This window comes from Rhipicephalus microplus, unplaced genomic scaffold (genome assembly GCF_043290135.1).
Source record: "Rhipicephalus microplus isolate Deutch F79 unplaced genomic scaffold, USDA_Rmic scaffold_270, whole genome shotgun sequence".
In the NCBI taxonomy this organism is placed as follows: domain Eukaryota; kingdom Metazoa; phylum Arthropoda; class Arachnida; order Ixodida; family Ixodidae; genus Rhipicephalus; species Rhipicephalus microplus.
Window position 1 is genome coordinate 175661 of NW_027464841.1, and position 11840 is coordinate 187500.

Here is an 11840-nt window from a genome sequence, read left to right on the forward strand (position 1 = left end):
TTGCGTCGGCGTCGCAAACCCCGCCCCGGCAGACGAGGTTTGCCGTACTCGTGCGACGGTGGCCGGCGGGCACGTCGAAAGACGCCGATATCGTGCGCGAATTGGCGCACCTTGGCTTCACCGGAGTGCCGCCACTGACTCCTCCAAAAACGGCGAAGATCCGAGCGGCGCTTCCCACTTTCGCATCGGCGTCCCGAACTCCGCCCCGGCTGACGCGGTTTACCGTACTCGTGCGACGGTCGCCGGCGAGCACGTGGAAAGACGCCGATATCGTGCCCGAATCGGCTCCGTTCGGCTTCGCCGGAGTGCCAGCACTGGCTCGGCGAAAGACGACGAACATCCGAGCGACGGTTCTCACTATTGCGTACGCGTCGCAAACCCCGCCCCGGCAGACGCACTTTGCCGTACTCGTGCGACGGTCGCCGGCGAGCACGTAGAAAGACGCCGATATCGTGCCGGAATCGGCCCCGTTTGGCTTCGCCGGAGTGCCAGCACTCACTCGGCCACAAACGGCGAACATCCGAGCGGCGGTTCCCACTTAGCCGTCGGCGTCCCGAACTCCGCCCCGGCAGACGCGGTTGCCGAGCTCGTGCGACTAGCGACCGCGAAGCCGTCTCGCGACGCCGCTTTCGTGCGCGGCTCCCACTGCGACCTGGGTCACCCGAGGTCGACGAGCAAGAAAGAATGTCGAAAAAAATTTTTTTTTTTTTTGCGTCTGCCGGGGTGCCCCTATAATAGCAGCGATAAGCACCCAGACCGCCATGGGTCGCTCGCCCCGGCTGACGTGGTTTTTCGTTTTCCTGCGGTGGTCGTCGTCAAGCACGTCCAAACACGCCACTTTCGTGGGCGCATTCGCGCTCTTTCGCTTCGCCGGAGTGCCAGCACTCACTCTGCCAAAAACGGCGAACATCCTAGTGGCGGTTCCCACTTTTGCGTCGGCGTCGCCAACCCCGCCCCGGCATACGCGGTTTGCCGTACTCGTGCGGCGGTGGCCGGCGGGCACGTCGAAAGACACCGATATCGTGCGCGAGTCGATGCTTCTTGGTCTCGCAGGAGGGCCGCCACTCACTCCTGCAAAAACGGCGAAGATCCGAGCGGCGCTTCCCACTTTTTCGTCGGCATCGCAAACCTCGCCCCGGCAGACGCGCTTTGCCGTACTCGTGCGACGGTCGCCGGCGAGCACGTCGAAATACGCCGATATCGTGCCCGAATCGGCCCCGTTTCGCTTCGCCGGAGTGCCAGCACTCACTCGGCCAAAAACGGCGAACATCCGAGCAGCGGTACCCACTTAGCCGTCGGCATCCCGAACTCCGCGCCGGCTGACGCGGTTGCCGAGCTCGTGCGACTAGCGACCGCGAACGCGTCTCGCGACGCCGCTTTCGTGCGCGGCTCCCATTGCGACCTGGGTTACCCGAGCTCGACCAGCAAAAAAGAAGGTCGAAAAAAAATTTTTTTTTTCTGCGTCTGCCGGGGTGCCCCTATAATAGCAGCGATAAGCACCCAGACCGCCGTGGGTCGCTCGCCCCGGCTGACGTGGTTTTTCGTACTCCTGCAGCGGTCGCCGTCAAGCACGTCCAAATACGCCACTTTCGTGGGCGCTTTCGCGCTCTTTCGCGTCGCCGGTGTGCCAGCACTCACTCTGCCAAAAACGGCGAACATCCTAGTGGCGGTTCCCACTTTTGCGTCGGCGTCGCCAACCCCGCCCCGGCATACGCGGTTTGCCGTACTCGTGCGGCGGTGGCCGGCGGGCACGTCGAAAGACACCGATATCGTGCGCGAGTCGATGCTTCTTGGTCTCGCAGGAGGGCCGCCACTCACTCCTGCAAAAACGGCGAAGATCCGAGCGGCGCTTCCCACTTTTTCGTCGGCATCGCAAACCTCGCCCCGGCAGACGCGCTTTGCCGTACTCGTGCGACGGTCGCCGGCGAGCACGTCGAAATACGCCGATATCGTGCCCGAATCGGCCCCGTTTCGCTTCGCCGGAGTGCCAGCACTCACTCGGCCAAAAACGGCGAACATCCGAGCAGCGGTACCCACTTAGCCGTCGGCATCCCGAACTCCGCGCCGGCTGACGCGGTTGCCGAGCTCGTGCGACTAGCGACCGCGAACGCGTCTCGCGACGCCGCTTTCGTGCGCGGCTCCCATTGCGACCTGGGTTACCCGAGCTCGACCAGCAAAAAAGAAGGTCGAAAAAAAATTTTTTTTTTCTGCGTCTGCCGGGGTGCCCCTATAATAGCAGCGATAAGCACCCAGACCGCCGTGGGTCGCTCGCCCCGGCTGACGTGGTTTTTCGTACTCCTGCAGCGGTCGCCGTCAAGCACGTCCAAATACGCCACTTTCGTGGGCGCTTTCGCGCTCTTTCGCGTCGCCGGTGTGCCAGCACTCACTCTGCCAAAAACGGCCAACATCCGAGCGGCGGTTCCCACTTTTGCGTCGGCGTCGTAAACCCCGCCCCGGCAGACGCGGTTTGCCCTACTCGTTCGACGGTCGCCGGCGAGCGCGTCGAAAGACGCCGATATCGTGCGCTAATTGGCGCTCCTTGGCTTCTCCGGAGTGCCGCCACTCACTCCTCCAAAAACGGCGAAGATCCGAGCGGCGTTCTCCACTTTCGCATCGGCGTCCCGAACTCCGCCCGGGCTGACGCGGTTTACCGTACTCGTGCGACGGTCGCCGCCGGGCACGTCGAAAGACGCCGATACCGTGCCGTAATCGGCCCCGTTTGGCTTCGCCCGAGTGCCAGCACTCACTCGGCCAAAAACGGCGAACATCCGAGCAGCGTTTCCCACTTTCGCATCGGCGTCCCGAAGCCCGCCCCGGCAGACGCGGTTTGCCCTACTCGAGCGACGGTCGCCGGCGATCACGTCGAAAGGCGCCGAATTCGTGCACGAATCGATGCTTCTTGGTCTCGCAGGAGGGCCGCCACTCACTCCTGCAAAAACGGCGAAGATCCGAGTTGCGCTTCCCACTTTTTCGTCGGCGTCCCGAACTACGCCCCGGCTGACGCGGTTTACCGTACTCGTGCGACGGTCGCCGGCGGGCACTTCAAAATACGCCGATTTCGTGGGCGCATTCACGCTGTTTCGCTTCCCCGGAGTGCCAACACTCACTCTGCCGAAAGCGGCGATCATCCGAGCGGCGGTTCCCACTTTTGCGTCGGCTTCGCAAACGGCGCCCCGGCAGACGCGCTCGTGCGACGTACTCGTGCGACGGTCGCCGGCGAGCACGTCGAAAGACGCCGATATCGTGCTCGAATCGACCCCGTTTCGCTTCGCCGGAGTGCTGCCAGTCACGGCGCAGAAAACGGCGAACAAGTGTTTTTTTTTTTTTTTTCCTAGAATTTGTGTTATAGAAGGCACATTTGATATCGGACGATAATTTTCAACTTTATCACGCGCACCGATTTTCGTGTAGAGGTTTGCAAGTTTATGGGAATTTCTCCACTTGGAATAATGCGATTTAGTAGTACTACGAGAACTTCATGGATGTACTCAAGGGTACGGGGCAAGTCAGTTACGTCAACACCTGCAGATTTTTTACACTTCAAACTGAAAATTGTTGGTTGTGAGTCCTCGTGTGATATTAAAGGCCGATTCGCTAACACATAGAACAAAGAAAGAAAGGAAGAAAAAACGCCCGCGCTCGCTCAAGAAACCTGGGTTCGCAACAAGTGGCAACAACAAGCAACCGAGCGAGTGCGCCAAAACCCGTGGCGGCCGAACAAACGCGAAGTCCCAACCGCGTCAGCCGGGGCGGCACGGGACAGGAAAAATCACTTCAGCCGGGGCGGCGGGGCACCGAATAAACCTCGTCACCTCGTCGCAGGATAAAAGAGGAAACAAAAAGTCTAAACAGCGTCTGCTGGAGCGAATGCGTAATAAAACAACAACAACAACAAAAAAAAAACACCCGCGCTCAAGAAGTCTGCAATCCTCACAAAAGGCGACTGTGACCGAGCAGCGTCAGCCGGGGCCGTGCGGAAACGGAAAAACCGCGACTACCGGGGCGTCGAGGCACCGAAAAATCCACTTCAGCCGCGGCGAAAAAAAAAACAAAAAGAAAGACGGAGGGGGGGGGGGGAACCACGTCTGCCGGGGCGAAGGAAAAAAAAAAACGCGTCTGCCGGGGCGAGCCCGGGTGCGGCACCACCGGGAAAACTGTGGCAAACAGACATGGCGATCGAGTGAGTGGGCCGCCAGCCAGGCTCAGCCAAAAAGTGCAAAGTCCGAACTGCGTCAGCCGGGGCGGCAAAAACCGCGTCAGCCGGGGCGGCGCAAAAAACCGCGTCTGCCGGGGCGGCACGAAACCGCGTCAGCCGGGGCGGGGCGAAAACTGCGTCAGCCGGGGCGAAAAGAAAAAAAAAAAACGCGTCTGCCGGGGCAAGCCCGGGTGCGGCACCACCGGGAAAACTGTGGCAAACAGACATGGCGATCGAGTGAGTGGGCCGCCAGCCAGGCACAGCCGAAAAGTGCAAAGTCCGAACCGTGTCAGCCGGGGCGACGCAAAAACCGCGTCAGCCGGGGCGGCGCGAAAACCGCGTCAGCCGGGGCGGCACGAAACCGCGTCAGCCGGGGCGGCGCGAAAACTGCGTCAGCCGGGGCGGCGCGAAAACCTCGTCAGCCGGGGCGAGCGAAAAGGGGGGGGGGGGGAACCACGTCTGCCGGGGCGAAAGAAAAAAAAAACGCGTCTGCCGGGGCGAGCCCGGGTGCGGCACCACCGGGAAGACTGTGGCAAACAGACATGGCGATCGAGTGAGTGGGCCGCCAGCCAGGCTCAGCCCAAAAAGTGCCAAGTCCGAACTGCGTCAGCCGGGGCGGCAAAAACCGCGTCAGCCGGGGCGGCGCGAAAACCGCGTCTGCCGGGGCGGCGCGAAAACTGCGTCAGCCGGGGCGAGCCCGGGTGCGGCACCACCGGGAAAACTGTGGCTAACAGACATGGCGATCGAGTGAGTGGGCCACCAGCCAGGCTCAGCCAAAAAGTGCCAAGTCCGAACTGCGTCAGCCGGGGCGGCAAAAACCGCGTCAGCCGGGGCGGCGCAAAAAAACCGCGTCTGCCGGGGCGGCACGAAACCGCGTCAGCCGGGGCGGCGCGAAAACTGCGTCAGCCGGGGCGAAAGAAAAAAAAAAACGCGTCTGCCGGGGCGAGCCCGGGTGCGGCACCACCGGGAAAACTGTGGCAAACAGACATGGCGATCGAGTGAGTGGGCCGCCAGCCAGGCACAGCCGAAAAGTGCTAAGTCCGAACTGCGTCTGCCGGGGCGGCACGAAACCGCGTCAGCCGGGGCGGCGCGAAAACCGCGTCTGCCGGGGCGGCACGAAACCGCGTCAGCCGGGACGGCGCGAAAACTGCGTCAGCCGGGGCGAGCCCGGGTGCGGCACCACCGGGAAAACTGTGGCAAACAGACATGGCGATCGAGTGAGTGGGCCGCCAGCCAGGCACAGCCGAAAAGTGCTAAGTCCGAACTGCGTCTGCCGGGGCGGCACGAAACCGCGTCAGCCGGGGCGGCGCGAAAACCGCGTCTGCCGGGGCGGCACGAAACCGCGTCAGCCGGGGCGGCGCGAAAACTGCGTCAGCCGGGGCGAGCCCGGGTGCGGCACCACCGGGAAAACTGTGGCAAACAGACATGGCGATCGAGTGAGTGGGCCGCCAGCCAGGCACAGCCGAAAAGTGCTAAGTCCGAACTGCGTCAGCCGGGGCGGCAAAAACCGCGTCAGCCGGGGCGGCGCAAAAAACCGCGTCTGCCGGGGCGGCGCGAAAACTGCGTCAGCCGGGGCGAAAGAAAAAAAAAAAAACGCGTCTGCCGGGGCGAGCCCGGGTGCGGCACCACCGGGAAAACTGTGGCAAACAGACATGGCGATCGAGTGAGTGGGCCGCCAGCCAGGCACAGCCGAAAAGTGCTAAGTCCGAACTGCGTCTGCCGGGGCGGCACGAAACCGCGTCAGCCGGGGCGGCGCGAAAACCGCGTCTGCCGGGGCGGCACGAAACCGCGTCAGCCGGGGCGGCGCGAAAACTGCGTCAGCCGGGGCGAGCCCGGGTGCGGCACCACCGGGAAAACTGTGGCAAACAGACATGGCGATCGAGTGAGTGGGCCGCCAGCCAGGCACAGCCGAAAAGTGCTAAGTCCGAACTGCGTCTGCCGGGGCGGCACGAAACCGCGTCAGCCGGGGCGGCGCGAAAACCGCGTCTGCCGGGGCGGCGCGAAAACTGCGTCAGCCGGGGCGAGCCCGGGTGCGGCACCACCGGGAAAACTGTGGCAAACAGACATGGCGATCGAGTGAGTGGGCCGCCAGCCAGGCACAGCCGAAAAGTGCAAAGTCCGAACCGTGTCAGCCGGGGCGACGCAAAAACCGCGTCAGCCGGGGCGGCGCGAAAACCGCGTCAGCCGGGGCGGCACGAAACCGCGTCAGCCGGGGCGGCGCGAAAACTGCGTCAGCCGGGGCGGCGCGAAAACCTCGTCAGCCGGGGCGAGCGAAAAGGGGGGGGGGGGGAACCACGTCTGCCGGGGCGAAAGAAAAAAAAAACGCGTCTGCCGGGGCGAGCCCGGGTGCGGCACCACCGGGAAGACTGTGGCAAACAGACATGGCGATCGAGTGAGTGGGCCGCCAGCCAGGCTCAGCCCAAAAAGTGCCAAGTCCGAACTGCGTCAGCCGGGGCGGCAAAAACCGCGTCAGCCGGGGCGGCGCGAAAACCGCGTCTGCCGGGGCGGCGCGAAAACTGCGTCAGCCGGGGCGAGCCCGGGTGCGGCACCACCGGGAAAACTGTGGCTAACAGACATGGCGATCGAGTGAGTGGGCCACCAGCCAGGCTCAGCCAAAAAGTGCCAAGTCCGAACTGCGTCAGCCGGGGCGGCAAAAACCGCGTCAGCCGGGGCGGCGCAAAAAAACCGCGTCTGCCGGGGCGGCACGAAACCGCGTCAGCCGGGGCGGCGCGAAAACTGCGTCAGCCGGGGCGAAAGAAAAAAAAAAAACGCGTCTGCCGGGGCGAGCCCGGGTGCGGCACCACCGGGAAAACTGTGGCAAACAGACATGGCGATCGAGTGAGTGGGCCGCCAGCCAGGCACAGCCGAAAAGTGCTAAGTCCGAACTGCGTCTGCCGGGGCGGCACGAAACCGCGTCAGCCGGGGCGGCGCGAAAACCGCGTCTGCCGGGGCGGCACGAAACCGCGTCAGCCGGGGCGGCGCGAAAACTGCGTCAGCCGGGGCGAGCCCGGGTGCGGCACCACCGGGAAAACTGTGGCAAACAGACATGGCGATCGAGTGAGTGGGCCGCCAGCCAGGCACAGCCGAAAAGTGCTAAGTCCGAACTGCGTCTGCCGGGGCGGCACGAAACCGCGTCAGCCGGGGCGGCGCGAAAACCGCGTCTGCCGGGGCGGCACGAAACCGCGTCAGCCGGGGCGGCGCGAAAACTGCGTCAGCCGGGGCGAGCCCGGGTGCGGCACCACCGGGAAAACTGTGGCAAACAGACATGGCGATCGAGTGAGTGGGCCGCCAGCCAGGCACAGCCGAAAAGTGCTAAGTCCGAACTGCGTCAGCCGGGGCGGCAAAAACCGCGTCAGCCGGGGCGGCGCAAAAAACCGCGTCTGCCGGGGCGGCACGAAACCGCGTCAGCCGGGGCGGCGCGAAAACTGCGTCAGCCGGGGCGAAAGAAAAAAAAAAAAACGCGTCTGCCGGGGCGAGCCCGGGTGCGGCACCACCGGGAAAACTGTGGCAAACAGACATGGCGATCGAGTGAGTGGGCCGCCAGCCAGGCACAGCCGAAAAGTGCTAAGTCCGAACTGCGTCTGCCGGGGCGGCACGAAACCGCGTCAGCCGGGGCGGCGCGAAAACCGCGTCTGCCGGGGCGGCACGAAACCGCGTCAGCCGGGGCGGCGCGAAAACTGCGTCAGCCGGGGCGAGCCCGGGTGCGGCACCACCGGGAAAACTGTGGCAAACAGACATGGCGATCGAGTGAGTGGGCCGCCAGCCAGGCACAGCCGAAAAGTGCTAAGTCCGAACTGCGTCTGCCGGGGCGGCACGAAACCGCGTCAGCCGGGGCGGCGCGAAAACCGCGTCTGCCGGGGCGGCACGAAACCGCGTCAGCCGGGGCGGCGCGAAAACTGCGTCAGCCGGGGCGAGCCCGGGTGCGGCACCACCGGGAAAACTGTGGCAAACAGACATGGCGATCGAGTGAGTGGGCCGCCAGCCAGGCACAGCCGAAAAGTGCAAAGTCCGAACCGTGTCAGCCGGGGCGACGCAAAAACCGCGTCAGCCGGGGCGGCGCGAAAACCGCGTCAGCCGGGGCGGCACGAAACCGCGTCAGCCGGGGCGGCGCGAAAACTGCGTCAGCCGGGGCGGCGCGAAAACCTCGTCAGCCGGGGCGAGCGAAAAGGGGGGGGGGGGAACCACGTCTGCCGGGGCGAAAGAAAAAAAAAACGCGTCTGCCGGGGCGAGCCCGGGTGCGGCACCACCGGGAAGACTGTGGCAAACAGACATGGCGATCGAGTGAGTGGGCCGCCAGCCAGGCTCAGCCCAAAAAGTGCCAAGTCCGAACTGCGTCAGCCGGGGCGGCAAAAACCGCGTCAGCCGGGGCGGCGCGAAAACCGCGTCTGCCGGGGCGGCGCGAAAACTGCGTCAGCCGGGGCGAGCCCGGGTGCGGCACCACCGGGAAAACTGTGGCTAACAGACATGGCGATCGAGTGAGTGGGCCACCAGCCAGGCTCAGCCAAAAAGTGCCAAGTCCGAACTGCGTCAGCCGGGGCGGCAAAAACCGCGTCAGCCGGGGCGGCGCAAAAAAACCGCGTCTGCCGGGGCGGCACGAAACCGCGTCAGCCGGGGCGGCGCGAAAACTGCGTCAGCCGGGGCGAAAGAAAAAAAAAAACGCGTCTGCCGGGGCGAGCCCGGGTGCGGCACCACCGGGAAAACTGTGGCAAACAGACATGGCGATCGAGTGAGTGGGCCGCCAGCCAGGCACAGCCGAAAAGTGCTAAGTCCGAACTGCGTCTGCCGGGGCGGCACGAAACCGCGTCAGCCGGGGCGGCGCGAAAACCGCGTCTGCCGGGGCGGCACGAAACCGCGTCAGCCGGGGCGGCGCGAAAACTGCGTCAGCCGGGGCGAGCCCGGGTGCGGCACCACCGGGAAAACTGTGGCAAACAGACATGGCGATCGAGTGAGTGGGCCGCCAGCCAGGCACAGCCGAAAAGTGCTAAGTCCGAACTGCGTCTGCCGGGGCGGCACGAAACCGCGTCAGCCGGGGCGGCGCGAAAACCGCGTCTGCCGGGGCGGCACGAAACCGCGTCAGCCGGGGCGGCGCGAAAACTGCGTCAGCCGGGGCGAGCCCGGGTGCGGCACCACCGGGAAAACTGTGGCAAACAGACATGGCGATCGAGTGAGTGGGCCGCCAGCCAGGCACAGCCGAAAAGTGCTAAGTCCGAACTGCGTCAGCCGGGGCGGCAAAAACCGCGTCAGCCGGGGCGGCGCAAAAAACCGCGTCTGCCGGGGCGGCACGAAACCGCGTCAGCCGGGGCGGCGCGAAAACTGCGTCAGCCGGGGCGAAAGAAAAAAAAAACGCGTCTGCCGGGGCGAGCCCGGGTGCGGCACCACCGGGAAAACTGTGGCAAACAGACATGGCGATCGAGTGAGTGGGCCGCCAGCCAGGCACAGCCGAAAAGTGCTAAGTCCGAACTGCGTCTGCCGGGGCGGCACGAAACCGCGTCAGCCGGGGCGGCGCGAAAACCGCGTCTGCCGGGGCGGCACGAAACCGCGTCAGCCGGGGCGGCGCGAAAACTGCGTCAGCCGGGGCGAGCCCGGGTGCGGCACCACCGGGAAAACTGTGGCAAACAGACATGGCGATTGAGTGAGTGGGCCGCCAGCCAGGCACAGCCGAAAAGTGCTAAGTCCGAACTGCGTCTGCCGGGGCGGCACGAAACCGCGTCAGCCGGGGCGGCGCGAAAACCGCGTCTGCCGGGGCGGCACGAAACCGCGTCAGCCGGGGCGGCGCGAAAACTGCGTCAGCCGGGGCGAGCCCGGGTGCGGCACCACCGGGAAAACTGTGGCAAACAGACATGGCGATCGAGTGAGTGGGCCGCCAGCCAGGCACAGCCGAAAAGTGCTAAGTCCGAACTGCGTCTGCCGGGGCGGCACGAAACCGCGTCAGCCGGGGCGGCGCGAAAACCGCGTCTGCCGGGGCGGCACGAAACCGCGTCAGCCGGGGCGGCGCGAAAACTGCGTCAGCCGGGGCGAGCCCGGGTGCGGCACCACCGGGAAAACTGTGGCAAACAGACATGGCGATCGAGTGAGTGGGCCGCCAGCCAGGCACAGCCGAAAAGTGCAAAGTCCGAACCGTGTCAGCCGGGGCGACGCAAAAACCGCGTCAGCCGGGGCGGCGCGAAAACCGCGTCTGCCGGGGCGGCACGAAACCGCGTCAGCCGGGGCGGCGCGAAAACTGCGTCAGCCGGGGCGAGCCCGGGTGCGGCACCACCGGGAAAACTGTGGCAAACAGACATGGCGATCGAGTGAGTGGGCCGCCAGCCAGGCACAGCCGAAAAGTGCTAAGTCCGAACTGCGTCAGCCGGGGCGGCAAAAACCGCGTCAGCCGGGGCGGCGCAAAAACCGCGTCTGCCGGGGCGAAATAAAAAAAAAAACAAAGAAAAAAGCCCGCGCTTAATCAAAAGAAAACAAAGAAAAAAGCTTGCGCTTAATCAAAAGAAAACAAACAAAAAAAGTTCGCGCTTAAGCCTGGCGGTGGAACCACCGGGGCAAACAGACCTGGCGATCGAGTGAGTGGGCCGCCAGCCGGGGTGAGCCAAAAAGTGCAAAGTCCGAACCGCGTCAGCCGGGGCGGCGCGAAAACCGCGTCAGCCGGGGCGGCGCAAAAACCGCGTCAGCCGGGGCGGCGCAAAAACTGCGTCAGCCGGGGCGGCACGGAAAAACGAAAACCGCGTCAGCCGGGGCGACATCAAAATGAGGAAAAAAAAAAAAACTGCCTTAGGACACCTGCGTACACTTTCATGCGTTTGGGCATATCTCTCTGTAACACGCGCGCCCCTCGTTACGCGCGGCACTCTGTTTTCTCCGACACCCATATTTCGGCGGCATGTGGCACGCGCGCCCGTCCCTACGCACGGCACACCGCAGTGCTTTCTCGATATTTTTCTTTTCCTCCAACACCGTCATCTATAGGCTTTTAGTGACCTGTTGCTCGTGGCACAAGTTCGCTTGCTCTGACACCTCTTGCATGCGCACCGTTTTTGCGCACGGTGCTATGCCGCAAAGCACGGCAGTCGCATGCGTTTCTCTCAGGCACCTCTTTTTTGACACAACGCTGTGGTGCTTAGAAACACACGCGCCGCTTTTGCGCACAGAACTCCACCGTACAGCACGGTAGTCACGTTTGTTCCACACGAACAGCAGTGTGCATCGTGCTACGACACTTTGAAAGCTTTTTCTTCCGAGTCTCGACCGCGCTGTTCCTTTCGTACTTGGCGCGATTTTGGGACCAGCTTTGTTTTAAACCCCTACTGCGCGCCGTTCCTTTCGTACTTGGCGCGGTTCAGGGTTTGTTTCGAGCCCTTAGCCGCGCTGTTCCCTCCGTACTTGGCGCGGTTTAGGGTCGAGCTTTGTCTCGAGCCCTCTCCGCGCCGTTCCTTCCGTACTTGGCGCGGTTTAGGGTTTGTTTCGAGCCCTTAGCCGCGCTGTTCCCTCCGTACTTGGCGCGGTTTAGGGTTTGTTTCGAGCCCTTAGCCGCGCTGTTCCCTCCGTACTTGGCGCGGTTTAGGGTCGAGCTTTGTCTCGAGCCCTCTCCGCGCCGTTCCTTCCGTACTTGGCGCGGTTTAGGGCCGAGCTTTGTCTCGAGCCCCTACCGCGCGGT